The sequence below is a fragment of the Xenopus laevis genome, chromosome 3L (genome assembly GCF_017654675.1).
Source record: "Xenopus laevis strain J_2021 chromosome 3L, Xenopus_laevis_v10.1, whole genome shotgun sequence".
Taxonomy (NCBI): domain Eukaryota; kingdom Metazoa; phylum Chordata; class Amphibia; order Anura; family Pipidae; genus Xenopus; species Xenopus laevis.
Window position 1 is genome coordinate 85,531,289 of NC_054375.1, and position 17,902 is coordinate 85,549,190.

The 17,902-nt window shown below is 37.8% G+C and overlaps 1 protein-coding gene across 7 annotated transcripts in view; it reads right to left on the reverse strand.

Moving 5' to 3' along the window:
* cacna2d1.L (calcium channel, voltage-dependent, alpha 2/delta subunit 1 L homeolog) overlaps positions 1-17,902 on the reverse strand; it is a 303,885-nt gene that overhangs the window by 185,733 nt on the left and 100,250 nt on the right. The gene's annotated exons all lie outside the window — the stretch shown is intronic.

Sequence of the window (17,902 nt, forward strand, 5' to 3'; positions counted from 1 at the left end):
ACTAATAAAGTACAGGTATGGGACCTGTTATCCAGAATGCACAGAACCTCTGGTTTTCTGGATAAGGGATCTTTACGTAATTTGGATCTTCATACCTTTCTTATGCTAAAAACTTTTAAACAATTAAACCCAGTAGGATTGTTTTACATAATTATATCTTATTTGGGATCATGTACAAGGTACTGTTTTATAATTACAGAGAAAAAGAGAATCATCTTTAAAAAATTGAATTAATTGATTATAATGGAGTCTATGGGAGACAGTCTTTCTGTAATTCGGAGCCTTCTGGATAATGGTTTTACGGATAATGGATCCTATACCTGTACAGGTATGGGATCCATTATTCGGAAACCAGTTATCTAAAAAGTTTAGAATTAAGGGAAGGTCATCTCCCATAAACTCCATTTTGTCCAGTAATAATAAAACAGTACTTATTCAGACCTCCCAACATTTTAGAAATAGAAAGAGGGAAAACATTTTTACAATTCTTTGGAATTTTTTGGGTCATGCTCATTTTTGTGGCCACACCCCCTAATTACCATGTTTATTTTACAAAATTTGGCAGGTTATGAAAGTTGGAACACATTTCTGTGTTTTTTTTAAGTTATTACAGTTTTGCTAATGAAGGTGAATTGCCCTTTAAACCGTGAGTATAACTTCTCCCAAGAGACATTTTTAAATTAATAGTTACAACTACGTATTTGCTTATCTCAAAATTGTTACAAAAGTATCTTTGTGCACCTGGTGGCTGTTCTGGGCTCTCTTCCAAAAGCCAATTAAGTTAGAAATCTTTTTTCTGGCTGTTTAGTGCAGGAGATGAAAGAGAAAGTCGGGACATTTCAGTAACAAGCTGGAACTGCGGGTTGAGCTGTCAAAAGCGGGACTGTCCTGCTCAAAACGGGACAGTTGGGAGGTATGCTTATTACTTCATCCAAACTGAGATATAATTAATCCTTATGGGAGGCAAAATTGGGTTTATTGAATATTTAAATTACTTTTTAATAGATTTAAGGTATGAAGATCCAAATTACGGAAATATCTATAATCCAGAAAACCCCAGGTCCCAAGCATTCTGGGTAACAGATCCCATAACTGTAACTATATATAGAGGATGACTAAAAAGTAACACATAAATGCAATACTCATAATTTGTGTGCTCTCAAGACGTAGCATTTATTTTTACACAGTTACACAACTTTCATACATTACTAAATTTCAGCCAGCTATTCAGAAGGACAACAGCAACAAAAAAAAACAAAAAACGAAGATGTGAAGGGAGTAACAAGCTTCTGAAAAATATAAAAAGGGCAAGAGGGCATTGATTTTAATTCTCAAATGGAAAATGTAAATCTAATTTAAGAGAAACTATTGTAATTAATGCCAGTATTGAATAAAGAGGCTTCTCCTTCCCAGACATACTAATCTAATAACTATTACGGCACTTAAAATTAAACGATTGTGGAAATAAGAAAATAATTGAACTATGAATCAAAAATATGACATTTGTTTAATGTGTGAGCTGCAAGTAAATAGAGAAAATAGGAAGAGAAGATACTAAGGATAGTATCATGCATTGTAAAGATTATTATTGTTATTGTGTTTTTCCAGAAGATACTGTACTTTATTTCAGTGCAGCTACAACATCAGGGGAATCAAACTCTAGAAAGTAATCTTTATTATGGGGTGGGAAGGAAGCCAATCATGCTTAAGAGATGAATCACCTTCAATTTGACTTTTTGCTTTTAATAGTTTGGACTAATTTAACACTTTTGCAATCTGGCTTCAACTTTTACTTTTTTTTATGTCTTTTCTGGATTTTGTATTGTCTGGTTTTTGAGGTCATTAAGCAGAAAATAAAAATACACAATCTGAAAAAAAATGGCAATAAGGCTATTTTTTTTTTAAACTTATCTTTTTGTTTAGGCCCTATTCTATTTTATTCATAAACTCATAAAATTACCTAGTTCACATGCACCAACACAAAGAACTTCCAAACATAGCTTCTTGGCTCCAAAAAGAGGCTCTATTGGTGCATAATATGACAAAGGACAAGATTTATTAACCAGGGATTCACCCACTGCTTATAAGCCACCATATTAGATGGTATGATTTGCTGTGTAGATCTCCATTTTTATTTACCCCTTATATCTGCCCATGAAAAATCAGTGATATACAGAATGTGCTTGCAGATAACTTGCAGAAGTCCCCTTTTTTCCTCTGCATTCTTTTTTTTATATTACTTGACTAGGCAATGGGTTTTCTTTATCTAATTCAGTGCACTTATATACACAATTTACATGCAAGTATACATAGTCAAATGTTGCTTAAAAAACATTGTATTGCAAAAATAACATTTCTTTCACCAGTTTAATACATTCCTGGTAACGGATTACAGTTCCATATTAAAGTTTTATTGCCAGTGACACACAAACCCCAAGGACAACTAAGCAGTGCACTTCAAAGTGTCAATTTGATTATTTCTTTACAAATAGAAACATGCAAAAATGTAATAAGTAATATAGGTTAGAACTTTACAAAAGAAAGGTTGAGGGTCCTGCTTCAGCTTTTACTCCATTATACACAGATTCATAAAAAATACCTTTATAAATAATTATAGCTCAAACATGGTTTCATTACAGATTTACTCTAATTACTATAATTTTTTTTAATGTTAGCAGTGATTTTTTTTTTTTTAAAGTAAATCAAACTGTGCAAAAATGGAATAGAAGTGACAGGTTTTCAGTGGTTTTATTTCTCATTATTATTGTCTGATTCATAGAAAGACTTTGTAGAATGATAATTTGAACACATCTGAATTATGTGGTTATTTTATCATAGATTTTAAGTGAAGGTGTTTAATTAGACTGTCCATCACCTAATATAATCAGTGGTTAGTTCAATGGGGATTAAAATCAAGAGCAATATAGCATTTAACAACCTTGGCAACTCTGAAATTAGTTTTTAATGTAATTAAACCTTTTATCCAAGATTCAGTAACACTTTAATATTACAATATTATATAATTTAACTGTAATTGTCATACACAATATATATATAAACCTGCATCTCTTTATTAAGGACAATAAGGCTATAATGCAGTGGTATCTGTTTGCTAAGGTCCAAATTACCCTAGCAACCAGGTAGTGATTTTTTAAATAAAATGTCTCGAAGGTAAAAAGGAGAGGAGCTGAACAGGAAGTAATAAAAAGTAGCAATACAATTATAGCCCCACAGAGCATACAATGACTTTCTAATAGGTCACTACTTGTGTACAATTTTTCATATATGTTTAGAAGTCACACAAAGCCACAATCCAACAAAAGTGCTGTTTCATTTAGCTGATGGCTGTTGTTGGATTGTGGCTTTGTGTGACTTCTAAACATATATGAAAAATTGTACACAAGTAGTGACCTATTAGAAAGTTATTGTATGCTCTGTGGGGCTATAATTGTATTGCTACTTTTTATTACTTCCTGTTCAGCTCCTCAGGAGCTCCTCAGGAGCTGAACAGGAAGTAATAAAAGTAACAATACAATTATAGCCCCACAGAGCATACAATGACTTTCTAATAGGTCACTACTTGTGTACAATTTTTCATATATGTTTGGAAGTCACACAAAGCCACAATCCAAAAACAGCCATCAGCTAAATGAAACAGCACTTTTGACATTACAAAGAGCTAGTTAAGGCAGGAGAAACTGAGCATTGGAGAATTGCCGAATCACCATAGTGCTAGCTCACATTTTTTTTCCACTGCCACCTGCTGTCTGAAAGAGTTATTGCACATCGGAGGGTTTCCCCCCTGACATTGTAGTGAGAATATGAGCAATCATTTTTATAACTAGTTTAACTATGGGATGGAGAGCATTTTATCTGTTTGATCATGCATACCTCATATCTGGATAAACATGGTCGCTAAGCGGATATTCACATCCTGTTAGCAGATGTATAAACAAACTCTCTTTTTTAAAACAACAGCACTGGTTGCACATGGTAGGACCTGTTCCCCCACCAACTATAACACTAAACACATGTGTTTTAGATTCTTGGGGTACCTTTATCTAGCTGCTTGCACTAGCAAAACGCTGCTACATGCAACTTCTCACCATACTTGCAAAAATATTGGAGGTAAGGTCTACAGGCTGACTTACAAAACTCTCAATACATACACTTTTACAAAGAAACTCGGATACCATTAGTTCTTATATAGGAACTGTATATTTACTGAAAAAATAATACAGAAGGGGATATACAGTACACCCTCATTTATACACAAAATGTTAATTGTATATCCCATTGTATTCTATCCCATTAAACACCAAAACAGAAGGACTCCAATTCAAGGAAACATCACTTCACAATGAAACAAGGGGAGGTAGGGATTGCCAGGGCCGGATTTACATAGCAGCAACCCACCGCCGTTCATTCCCTCCCTTTGTACTCATGTGCAAACTTTCAGCATCGAGTCTGGAGTACTGGGGATTGGTGCTTTTTAAAAAGTATTGTATCTCCTGCAAATCTCCAGTGCTTTCGAACCAATAAGGTTGTGGTTGGGCAACATGCCGCCCCCCTAAAATTCTCCCACCCTAAGTCTGGGCCTTTGTGGCCTTTCCACAAATCCAGGCTTTGGGATTGCATAAAAATGTAAGCTCAAGGGGTACAGGAAATGGTCCCTTCAATCAAGGACAGAGTATTGTGGTATCCTTTCAATCTGAGGAATGTGTAAAAAAAAAATGTTTCATTTTGGAAGTCCAGAAAGTGTTTTGAACCCATTTTACATAAGTCTAACTGGATGAACTCATGTTAAACAGGGAGGTATGTTTTACCTTTAAAATAGGAGAGTAAAAATAAGTAAACTGTATGTAAACTTAAACTATCGGTATTCACTGTGTGGAATTGCAGTTTAAAAAGCAGCCAAATCACTTTAAAATAATGCAGCTGGTTCAAACAAGCCTATGCTTGCCTGCACACTGAATATTTATTTAGGGGACTTTTGCTTGAATGTTTAATATTTCCATTTCAAATAGGGAGCTGCCAGTGATATAGATTTATTATTTAATACACACGTCTAAAGGTGATACACTCCCAAGTATAATTCTAAATTTCCTTCAAACCAACCCTGCATTTAGAATAAATATACTAATAATAAAGTATAATAAAATCAGCATTACAGCCAAAGGGAAATTCAGTTATTATGTTGTTATGGACACACTCAATAGGTTTTATTCTGAATCTAAATTACATTTCATTCAATAGTACTTTATTGCACCTGAACCACTGTTGCGCATTGAATTTACAATGTCAGATTACCAACAAATCATGCAAATGAATGCAAGGCAAAATAACTCTTTGAGTAAAATTTTTCGAGTTTCATAAAGGGATAGAGAGAACATTATTTGAATATATTTGCCAAAACATTTCCTGAGTTTTTAATCTAATAATCAATTACACTTGTTTTAAGTATCAGAATATGATGGTAATGTTTTATTTTTTAACAGAGGAGGGTTGATTTAAATTACAGTATAGCAATTACATTTTTTAACAACAGAAATAACTAGATATTGGCCTTGACCTTGGCCTACGCAGGAGGTACTTGTAATGATGAAGGGCTCTCAGCCATTTATTTCGACTGACCATAGCAGGGTCCAGATGAATCACGTACTCTCTTCATAATATAAATTTGATTTTGGAAGATAATTGTGGAGTGATAGGGACTATACTTGACTCATGCTTTCCTTTGTTATATATAAACTGATATTAATATTAAATGTATGTTTACTAATGCTTGCTTGACTGGTAAATCCAAACTTGCATTAATAGAACTGCCAAAGCAAAATGTCCTCACCAATATTTCTAAAAGGAGTCACATTATCAGGCAGTTAATACATAAGGCTCTTCCATGTTTTGACAGGACTGGTTTAATAGAAAAGGAGGGGGTGGGAAGGTCTATATGTTAAACATTATTTAAAGCCTGCAATGTATTACAAATAGGCACTTGGGTAATGGTGCCCATAATATTGTCTCCTTTTATCAGAAAATAAACTATTACGGTCTGCAAATTATTGCTGTAGGAAAGGAATGTAAACGCATAAAGGAGCAGCCTATGAAGCTTAGCTGAAATGATAGGAGGCATTACATACAGTATTGTGAAGTCAGAGGGAAAAAAAGACATCCACATATTAAGTGTTGTAAAGAAGCAATCATAAAGGTAAAAGTACAGCAAGAGGAATTAAAGTATTTAAGTAGTCCCAACAGAAAATATACAGTATGACTCAAAAATGAAATGTGTATAATGCTTTTTTGAAGCAAGCCAATTGGGACCCACTATGTAGTAGTTCAAAAAACAGTGCTTGACACCACTTAAAAAAAGATGTAAACATTGCTCGAGGTCTGATGGAACAAACCCATGAGTACTTATAGAGGTAATTCAGTTGATTGCTGTTTCTCTTTTTTTTATTCAATTCCATATTGTATGAGACAATATATTGGAGGAAAGATTATGTCATTATGGCATCATCATCATGGCAATTAGAGACCTGTAAGTTTAATAAAAGTGTAGAAGTTATTTGAAGGTTGGTCACATTCGATATTATGTCCAGGAGAACAGCATAATTCATCATCTTTATGAAGGACAAATTATGCCAAATAAATGCAACTAATTTTGTGTTTAATATATTAAGTAGGAAGTTGAACAGTTCCAGTAAGTATAGCCTGCCAACTTAGATTTTGCCAATTTTTTTTTCATCCAGTGGCCCATTAATGAACTTAAAATATTACCACTAAGTTCTATTGAGGTGCTAGTTGAACATGTATAGTGACCTGGTTAGAGAAATGCAGAGAAGTTGTTGTCGGGAAAATTCTTTATTTAGACTAAGTTTTTAATTGGAGGGCAGGAGGTTCTGCTTTTGGTTTGATTTAACCTGTGTATTTATGATTTTGAAAAAGGGAGTAAATATGTTGCCAATAACAAATATCTCTGAAGTGAATACAGCACTTCCTATATTTGGTAGTGTTGTATTCATAAGGTGCAGTCATGGGAAGGCGATTCATTCAGCGATTCATTCAGATGCACAGCTTAGGAAGCAGAGGTGGATGTTATAGTTCTTTTGCATACCACCTACCCAATAACAGGCAGTAAGGAGAGAGCTGATCTGCACCCGCCAAAGCTATAATCTGCACCAGATTTTTTTTTATCTGATACAAGCTGCAGAGCCTGTATTCCTTGCACCTAGGGGGCAGATTTACTATGGGTCGAATTTCGAAGTTAAAAAAACGTTGAAATTCGACCCTCAAATTAAAATCCTTCGACTTCGAATATCGAAGTCGAAGGATTTTTAGTGTATTCGATCGAACGAACGATCGCATAGAAATCGTTCGAAGAAACGATTAAATAGTTTGAATCGAACTATTTTTAGCGATCAATCTAAGTATTTCTATTCAATGTGCAAAGACTTAGAAAAGTGCTGTGGAAGGTATATATATATATATATATATATATATATATATATATATATATATATATATATATATATATATATATATATATATATATATATATATATATATATATATATATATATATATATATATATATATATAGTAGAGATGCAGATGTTCCGCACACCATAAGTGGCAAAAAACCTGGGTGCTAATCCAAAAGATAAATGGATACAGGTGCAGGGTGGGACAGCACTCCAAGGATTTGAAGACAAGGATATAATGTCAAGAAAGTGAGCAGGTTTATTCAATCCGACGTTTCAGTTCCACACAGGAACTTTCTTCAGGGAAATACAGAACACAGTGCACAGTGCAGGGTTTAAAACAGCATAATGGCGCCAAATCTGGTTGCTAGGCAACCGTATGCAACATGAAACATGCTGAGCTTAGTGAAAAACTAACTGGTGTAAAACATGGTGGTTTAAAACAACAATACAGACCTCCTCGCTGGGTATAAGGCAGAAACAGAGAGTAGGGAGTAGTATAAGCGTAAATGAATGAACACAGAGCTAGTGGGCGTGTCCAGACGCCCAGGCAGCGATCAGTGGAGGTGGGGGCCCCTTGTGGCCAATCAGGAGATAGGCGGAGCGGAGTGTTCGGCCCGAAGGGAACACCCACAGGTAGTGACAACAGTCATTCCCTGGCAACCGCAGGCCGGAATTTGCATAGCAGGTACTCGGGTGTGTAGCAGCATGACAGTAACACACTCAAATGAGTGCGGATACTCTCAGGTCTGCGCATCACTCCCCACCTACATCCTGGCACCGGAACTTTATTCTGCTAAAGCAGCCGCACCACCTTCCTGTGTGCCCACGTACTGAAAACCTTGTGTCGCTCATGTGTAAGGAGCCAAACCTTCCGCTCCTTCGCCCGATACTCCCATAGGTCTGTACCTAAGCCCAAAAAGCGAGTCATGGATCTGACTGGGATTAAAAGCAACAAAGTTGCAACACTTAGCTGTGCCATGTATCCAGCTAGATTAGGTGGAAAAGGTTACTACAATATAAGGAGGGAAAAGACAACAGATGGATAATAACAAAAAGGGAAATGTTGCAAACGTAAAAGGGACATGACAAAGTCCAATGCAGCGGATGTTCTAGATAAAACATCCAAGTGGCAATAGTTCATTAAGGCCACGTGGGGCCACAGTATCCAATGTGTAAATCCATCTGGATTCCTTCCTCAATAATGCTTGGTCCCGGTTGCCCCCCCTGGGCAAGGGTGGTTGGTAGTCAATGGCCATACATCTGAAAGTGGGCAAAGTGTGTCCCTCGGCTAGAAAATGTCTAGCCACCGGTTGAAGAGCCTTGCCTTCTTTGAGTGCTTTGCTAATAGATGAACGGTGGTTGGCTATGCGCTCCTTCAGAGTCGTGGTGGTTTTACCAATGTAATACAGGCCACAAGGGCACGTTATGAGGTACACGATGTAAGTCGAACAACACCCGAGTCTACTCCGGATTTTGAACCTCTTCCCCGTATGGGGATGAGGGAAGTCAGGTCCTGTAAGTAAGCACCGACAAGTAACACAATCCGTGCACCTGTAGCAGCCAGCCTTCTTCTGAGTGGTGAGCCATCCGGGCTCTGTATTGGTGATCCCCTTGAGGTCGGTTATTACCAGTAGGTCTCGCAAGTTTTTTCCTCTTTTATAGCCCATCAGAGGTTTCTCGGAGGAATGAAGGCAAAGTGACTCATCCATATTCAGCATGGGCCAGTGTTTGTTAATGCTGGCCTTCAGCTGCCCGGATGCTGTGGAGTAAGTGGTGGAGAAAATCAAGGGTTTTTTTAAAGTGGGCTCCTTGATGGAAATAGGCTGGAGAAGTTCAGCTTGGGTGTGTTGGAGTGCCCTCTCAAGTTGTTCATATAACATGCCAGGTGAGTAGCCTCTGTCAAGGAATCTATCCAGCATCTCTCGGAGCTGCAATACAGCTGTGGATCTGGAGCTGTTATTGCGTATCACACGCAAAAACTGTGAGTATGGGATCCCTCGGATGGAGGCCGGAGGATGGTGGCTGCTGGCATGCAGGATCGAGTTTCTGTCAGTTGGCTTCCTAAAGAGACGGGTGCCCACTTCTGGGCCTGATAGAAAAATGTTTAAATCTAGAAAATCAATGTCTTCCTTGCTATAATTGAGGGTCAATTTTATGGGGCTGTCAATCATGTTAAGCCCCTGATGAAAGGATATGAGTGCCTCCTCCGTGTCTGTCCAAATCAGGAGAAGATCATCTATGTAGCGGAGGTAGGTGAGGATTTGTTGTCCCAGTAACGGGAGAATGTACTTTGTTTCAAAGTCAAGCATATAGATATTGGCGTAGGACGGAGCCAGTGCACTTCCCATTGCGGTCCCTGCCAGTTGAAGGTAAAAAGAGTGTTCAAACCGGAAAAAGTTCCTGGATAATGTCAGTTCTAGGAGGTGTATCAAGAACTCAATGGGTACATCTATGGAGGGAGAGGATACAAGGGCTCTCCTGCAGGCTTGAATCCCCTGGTCATGGGGGATCACCGTATAAAGGCTTGTCACGTCCATGGTGGCCAATATGCTGTTCGAGGGGATCGGAGGAAGTTCTGCTAGTTTTCTGATGACGTGGCCCGAATCCTGGGTATAGGAGAGCATGGTACTGACTATTGGCTGTTGATAATGGTCCACATAGGTAGAGATGGATTGATACAGGGAGTCCACTGCTGAAATGATTGGTCGCCCAGGAGGGGCTGACAGGGATTTGACTCATTCTTATCAATGGCCAAGACCGCTGGATGGATCGATACGGACACCCACAAGTTCCTCACTACACAGTACCCCAGGACACCGATCATTTATACTTTACCTAAGGTTCACAAATCCCTGTACGGGGAAGAGGTTCAAAATCCGGAGTAGACTCGGGTGTTGTTCGACTTACATCGTGTACCTCATAACGTGCCCTTGTGGCCTGTATTACATTGGTAAAACCACCACGACTCTGAAGGAGCGCATAGCCAACCACCGTTCATCTATTAGCAAAGCACTCAAAGAAGGCAAGGCTCTTCAACCGGTGGCTAGACATTTTCTAGCCGAGGGACACACTTTGCCCACTTTCAGATGTATGGCCATTGACTACCAACCACCCTTGCCCAGGGGGGGCAACCGGGACCAAGCATTATTGAGGAAGGAATCCAGATGGATTTACACATTGGATACTGTGGCCCCACGTGGCCTTAATGAACTATTGCCACTTGGATGTTTTATCTAGAACATCCGCTGCATTGGACTTTGTCATGTCCCTTTTACGTTTGCAACATTTCCCTTTTTGTTATTATCCATCTGTTGTCTTTTCCCTCCTTATATTGTAGTAACCTTTTCCACCTAATCTAGCTGGATACATGGCACAGCTAAGTGTTGCAACTTTGTTGCTTTTAATCCCAGTCAGATCCATGACTCGCTTTTTGGGCTTAGGTACAGACCTATGGGAGTATCGGGCGAAGGAGCGGAAGGTTTGGCTCCTTACACATGAGCGACACAAGGTTTTCAGTACGTGGGCACACAGGAAGGTGGTGCGGCTGCTTTAGCAGAATAAAGTTCCGGTGCCAGGATGTAGGTGGGGAGTGATGCGCAGACCTGAGAGTATCCGCACTCATTTGAGTGTGTTACTGTCATGCTGCTACACACCCGAGTACCTGCTATGCAAATTCCGGCCTGCGGTTGCCAGGGAATGACTGTTGTCACTACCTGTGGGTGTTCCCTTCGGGTCGAACACTCCGCTCCGCCCCACTATCTCCTGATTGGCCACAAGGGGCCCCCACCTCCACTGATCACTGCCTGGGCGTCTGGACACGCCCACTAGCTCTGTGTACATTCATTTACGCTTATACTACTCCCTACTCTCTGTTTCTGCCTTATACCCAGCGAGGAGGTCTGTATTGTTGTTTTAAACCACCATGTTTTACACCAGTTAGTTTTTCACTAAGCTCAGCATGTTTCATGTTGCATACGGTTGCCTAGCAACCAGATTTGGCGCCATTATGCTGTTTTAAACCCTGCACTGTGCACTGTGTTCTGTATTTCCCTGAAGAAAGTTCCTGTGTGGAACTGAAACGTCGGATTGAATAAACCTGCTCACTTTCTTGACATTATATCCTTGTCTTCAAATCCTTGGAGTGCTGTCCCACCCTGCACCTATATATATATATATATATATATATATATATATATATATATATATATATATATATATATATATATATATAATAGGCTAATAATATAATTTTCGAATAATAAATTTCGAATAAATTCGCCCATCAATAGAAATAATATACATTATGCCTTTTTTTTTACCAGCTAATAAAATAAGCAATTTCTTAAGTTAAACTGAAAGTAGAAAATTGTTTCAAGGACTTTCCTGACTGCAGAACCAGGCCAAGTACTATTAGCAATACTAATTGGTTCGGTAACAGACCCACACTTTCACTGCCAGATGCTCTCCCCCTCACCTCTGCTGCCTACCTCCATCCCCCATTGCACTTTTAGAGTCATGAAGGTAGGCTTCAAATCAGCTTTTTTTGAATTCTTTAAAGTTAGACAAATAAATTGTGCAAAAAGTTGAATACGATGGGCATGTAACCTTTATCAGCTACATCTGCTATGCAGTTTTTTATGTCAAATAAAAATTCAAAAATGTATTCAAGAAAATCAATATTTTATTGTATTTTTGGATATTTGTATGCGTTTTTCTCTTCATTTTTTATAACAATGCCTGTGGAGTGTCAGCCAGAGAAACGGAGTCTCTAATTATGTTACTTCCCCATATTCTAGCAGCAATATCTTTCAACCTTGACCTGTTAAAGCCCTTGAGGACTGGAGTTGTGCACCCTTCATACAGAAAGATGAAGGTAGAATGACAGACTGACAGTAAGCCAGATAAAGACAGGCAGTCAGATGGATAAAATTAGAGCGAAGAAGTGCAAGATGAATGCACACACAGTACTGGTAATGTCATCTGAAGTATCACAGCTCAGTGTACTGTAAATCTCAGCACATTCCCTTCTTATAATCTTCAGGAAATTATATCATTGTAGTCAATTTAGGTGCAGCAGTCCTTTCTTTTTATCTAAGGAGAAAATATGTATGTTTCATACTAGACTTACTTTTTTTGTCATACCTACACACTTATATAAATTACATTGAATAATACTCTTTTATCCTAAATAAAATCCATGTAGAAATGAAATAAGAAAATTGTCTTTTTACTCACCATAGAGGCAGAAAGGCAAAAGGCTTTCGATAAACATTCTACCAGTATGGATCAGGAAGAAATTATGTAAATATGGCTCAGGGATACTTTGTAAACTCCACAACCCCTGGAAGCTGCCTTCTTATTCAAAGCTATAATAAATCTGGGCCTCATGATCCACTTACATTCAGCAATTTGCCTTTCAAATTATTTATGTGGAGAGCTCTGTCAGTGCAGTATTAAGATGTCCTAAAATCCCCATGAGGGCAATCCATCACAGCTCAATATATAGAGTGAGTAACGGACATTCACAATAGGCTACAGTGACACTGAGAAAGTGAATGGCAGGCAGGCCGAGGTTAGGGATTTGATGTAGCAATGCTAGATGTGCTATGCCCATGATGTCAGTCAAAGTAAATGGTGGAAGTACTTCATGAATATAAAATAGAATACACATTTTGTCGCTGAATGTGGTTTTTTTTCTAAGGCACAAGAAATCCTCAGGCCAAAAGTTACAAAGCTTATTATGTGGTTTACCGATTTTTTTTAGAGAAAAAAAAACAAGTGGAATAGTTTTTTCCCTGCAAGGAAAAAACCCATCCATTTCTAATAAAATGGTAATTTACATCATCACATGCATTGGATATTGCAAAACGGGCAAAAAGAAAGTGTTGGACAATGGGTTACTGTTTTGCAGCTATGATAGCAGCATCCAAATTAATTTCTAGGGTAAGTGTAAAATGCCAAGCTGTGTATTTAAAACAGTTTGGATCTGCAGTCTGATACTGATAAACAAGGGGACACGATCCTAGCCATATCCTACACAAGACCTGTGCCTAATGATATACGTATGGTAATGTATGGGATGGGACAACCATCTGGCTACTATTCTAACTCTCGGGGTCGGACTTAGCCGGAGCGACAGAGTGTGGGCCTGTCTGACTCAGACTTGCTCCCAATGTGCTATCTCCAGACCTCCCCTTTGGACCCTGATCTCAGCAGTAGAAAATGAAAACCAGGCACACAACCGGGTACACACTGGGGGAGGAGGGGGGGAGTGGTGGTGTCAGGTGTACCTCATTGCTGGGGACGGGGGGCCCGTCAGCCCATGTGGGCCCTGAATCCCCCAGCCCAATGCTGCTAACTCATACTCAGTATAGGACCCCCTATTAAACACTCCTTTGATACACATAATACATCCTGAACATACTATAGCTACTAGCCTATTTTCACATAATCCTCTTACTCAAGATGCATGTCTAGGTGATGCATGCATTGTATTTCAGACATCAGTACCTTTTATATCAAAAGTTTCAATTTAGACCACTGAGTTCCACAAGAAGGGTTTATAATACAGTGCCTATATATGTTTTAAAAATGACACTAAATATTTTCCATTGTATATAGTAATACATACCCAAAATACATACCCAAAAATATAAAATAAAAAAGTCCCACATTTCCCAGTGCAGTAAAGGACAGCGGTGGGCAAGAAGCGAAGCATTGCTTATTGACTGATTTTCTACATCATGTTGGTCGGTAGATTTAATTGACTAAAGCTTCCCTGGGAGCGCTTCATTAATTTTTGCCTTTTCACTGAAATACGTAGCCTGCAAGAAAATTCACTGAAACTAGATGCATTATCAGAGCGGAATGTAGATTATCAGAGCTGATTAGGCATGGATTACATAGCTCCTGATGCTTCACAGAATGTTTTGGATAGGTTTAATAACATTCTAAACACAGTTTAAAATTATAGTTTTCTATAGCAGAATGTTACATTTTACAGCTTCATTTCCAAACTTGGAAGTGATATTAGCATATTTTGCTAAAAAAAAGGTTGTTTATTTAAGAGAATGTTTGAAGCCAATAAAATGTTAGTGTTAAAGGAAACTTTATTACAAAATCAATGAACCCATGAATGCATGATTCATTGATCTGTTAATTGTGCATCTTGAACACCTTCTGTATTCCTCATGGCAGATGTGTCTAATTACTTGCAAATGCAGAGCAAACATTAATTACATGTACTATAGACATAACCATTACAGAAGCACTATATGGCACTGCACTAATTTATCAAAATCTCTTTTTATTCATAGGCTGGCTCAAAACAAATGGTAAAAATAAATGATACATGACCAATTCATGTTTCAGAAATAAAACCTTCGCCCAGACGAGTTTTTTTGTCATGTGCTTTATATTCATAAAAAGCATGAATCTTAATGAGCCAGCATATTTCAAAGCTATTTAAAACGCGACAGATTTGGTTGTGTACTCACAAACCTTTTCTTTTAACCGTTCACTGCCTTTTGCGCACAGGAAAAATGGCTGAATGTGTCAACACACTTGCTTTGTCTTTTATTAATAGCTGCTTCCATGATATAAAACACATTGCAGCTTGGCTTGTAAATGTGTGAACGCTTCTTCTGCAGCATATATGCAACAGAACACAGTTTTTAAGAGAACGTTGATTTCTTTTATCCTTAAATAGGAAGTAAACGACATGGCGAGGGAATTATAAAAAAATATTTTTCACCACCAGCTGGACCATCATGTTTCATACAAATCTAATATGAAGTCAGGACTGTCTCAAGATTTTGACATGAAATGAAAGCTTATTTATTTATACCCATCAGCCTGTTCCTATTCCGTGTACTAATTATGCATGTCTGCCTCCTGGGAATTAATTGTGGCAACATAAAAAAGTCATTGGGTCAGACACATCTCTTGTTATCCAATCACAGACCTGTCAAACATAGGTGTTAGCTGCTACCCTTCAACCCTTTCATTTCAAGACTGCAGAGACCAGCTGGCATGGCATCACTGTGTCATGCAGAAACTGACATGCTTTCATTCTGAAAAGGTTTCAAATCAGCAGAGGAAGACAATTTCTCTGAGATACGCTGCTGACATTTTTTACAGAGACAATTAACAAGGGGGCATTCACATATTTATGAGGATTCATGGATGTGTCTGTTTTATATTACAGATTCTCATGGACCCAGGCCTGGATTTGTGGAAAGGCCACAAAGGCCTGGGCCTAGGGCAGCAGAATTTTAGGGGGGACGGCATGCCACCTAACCACACCCACATTGGGGATTCGCAGGAGATACAATCGTTTTTAAAATTTCCTGTGCATCAATCCCCGGTACTTCGGACCCAATGCTGAAAATGTGCGCATAAGTGCAAAAAGGAGGGGACTGGGCAATGAACATCAGTGGGCCTAGGGGTGCCTGCTATGTAAATCCGGCTCTGCATGGACCTAATTAAATAAAAAACATAAAACGTCTTAACACTGTTTTTTGGTTTAATGCTGGAACAAAAAAAAGAAGCAGTCAAAAATAATGAAATCTTGATTTTTTTTTTTAGTGTAGCACTACAGCTACATGACAATATAATTCAGATAGCAAAAGCAATATTCTGGTGTCACCAGGTCACAGTTCAGATGGACCTACTCACTGGCAGAGCTATTACAAAGCAGGTGTTTCTTTTATAATAAAGGCTTAAAGGAATGTGATGAAACATTTTTTTCTAATAAAAACAAATTTAAGGGACTTTGGCACATATACTTGTATAACAGGTACGGTACCTGTTATTCAGAATAAATGGACCTGGGGATAGCAGATCATTCTGTAAATTGGATCAATACCTTAAGTCTGCTAGCAAATCATTTCAACAATAAATAAACCCAATAGGCTGGTTTTGCCTGCAATAAGGATTAATTATATCTTAGTTTGCATCAAGTACAATGACTAGTGCATTATTACAGAGAAAAAGGAAATAATTAAAAAAAAAAATTGGATTATTTGCAAAAAAAAGAGTTTCTGTATATTTGATCCCATACCTGTATTGATCAAAGCCTTGCTTAACTTAGTAGAGAAAGTTTTGTTTGGCATTATTTACAACTGTATGCCATTTTACTCTAAGTGCCTGCTTATTACAATTCAAAATTTTGGTCCAAAAATATGTGCTTTCACTACAACCCTTTTAGATTAATAAAGAGTTAAAAATGGAAAACTTTGGCAAGTAAAAGCTGTTGAGGTCTTATAGAAGTCAATGGGAACTGCACAGATTCTATTGGAAATTATTACTCAATTCGGATTATTTTTTCACTAGTAATTGCTTGAAAAACGACTTTCAAGTAGCGATGAGCGAATCTGTCCCATTTCGTGAAACGTTGTTGTGTATTTTGTTGCGCAACAATTATTTTTTTTCGTGTCATTTTTGTAGCAAACTAAATTAGAGTCTATGGGACTTTTTTAGTGGCACCTTGTTTCTGCTTTGGGAGGACAAAATCACATGCTTTTTTTTACTCAGTATATTTCTATACACATGCCCTACATTATTAGAGGACTTTCTATCCACTAGACTACAACTGCTTTTTAAATAGAATAAAAAGGTGCCCATGCTTACATATATTCCCAAAATCCTTTCCCTCTAAAAAGTGTATGGAGTAAGGGATTAGAATAGAAAACATACATTGGTTTGGGTAGGTCATTCTAGGAGAGATGGCATGTTAGGAGTATGTGCAGTCTTTATTTAGTTTATAAAACAATTACTTGGCTGATTTTTTAATTTTTTAAAAAAAAAATTTCCAAGCCAGGATTATCGAAAAATTTTGGTAGCCCTGTTTTAATGTTTTGGGAGACAGATCACTGTTAGCAATGAAACAGAGAGAGAGAGAGAAAAAGGAATAAGAAAAAACCTTTTCCCCCCAAAAACTATGTTGTTTATTATTATGGTTTTCATTATCTCATGCCTATTTAGTAAACAGAAAAAAATGTACCGAATAAAAAAAAAAAAGTACAAAAAGACACAAGCCCTTTTAAAATTTCCATTAATGGTAAAAATAATGACTTGTGGGAAAAGTACCATTTGTGGTCAAAATCAAGCAGGGATAAATCTGCCCCTCACTGTTAAGGTGATCACTTAGAGTACATTGGTTACTTCTTGAATGCTACAAATGCACTGCAAGAAAAACACACACATATATCAACAATATAAATGTCGCTTGTGAGGATAAAAATACAGGTATTTGTTCCTGCCATTTAACAAAAGAAAGAACATCAAAGGACCAGAATTCATCTTCCATGAACAGCAGGTTCTGAATGTGTAGGATCCAATTTAGAGCATCTGTCAATACCTCAGGCCTTACAAAGATGGGGTTATTTATTGACTGGATGCGACATAATAGTTCTCTA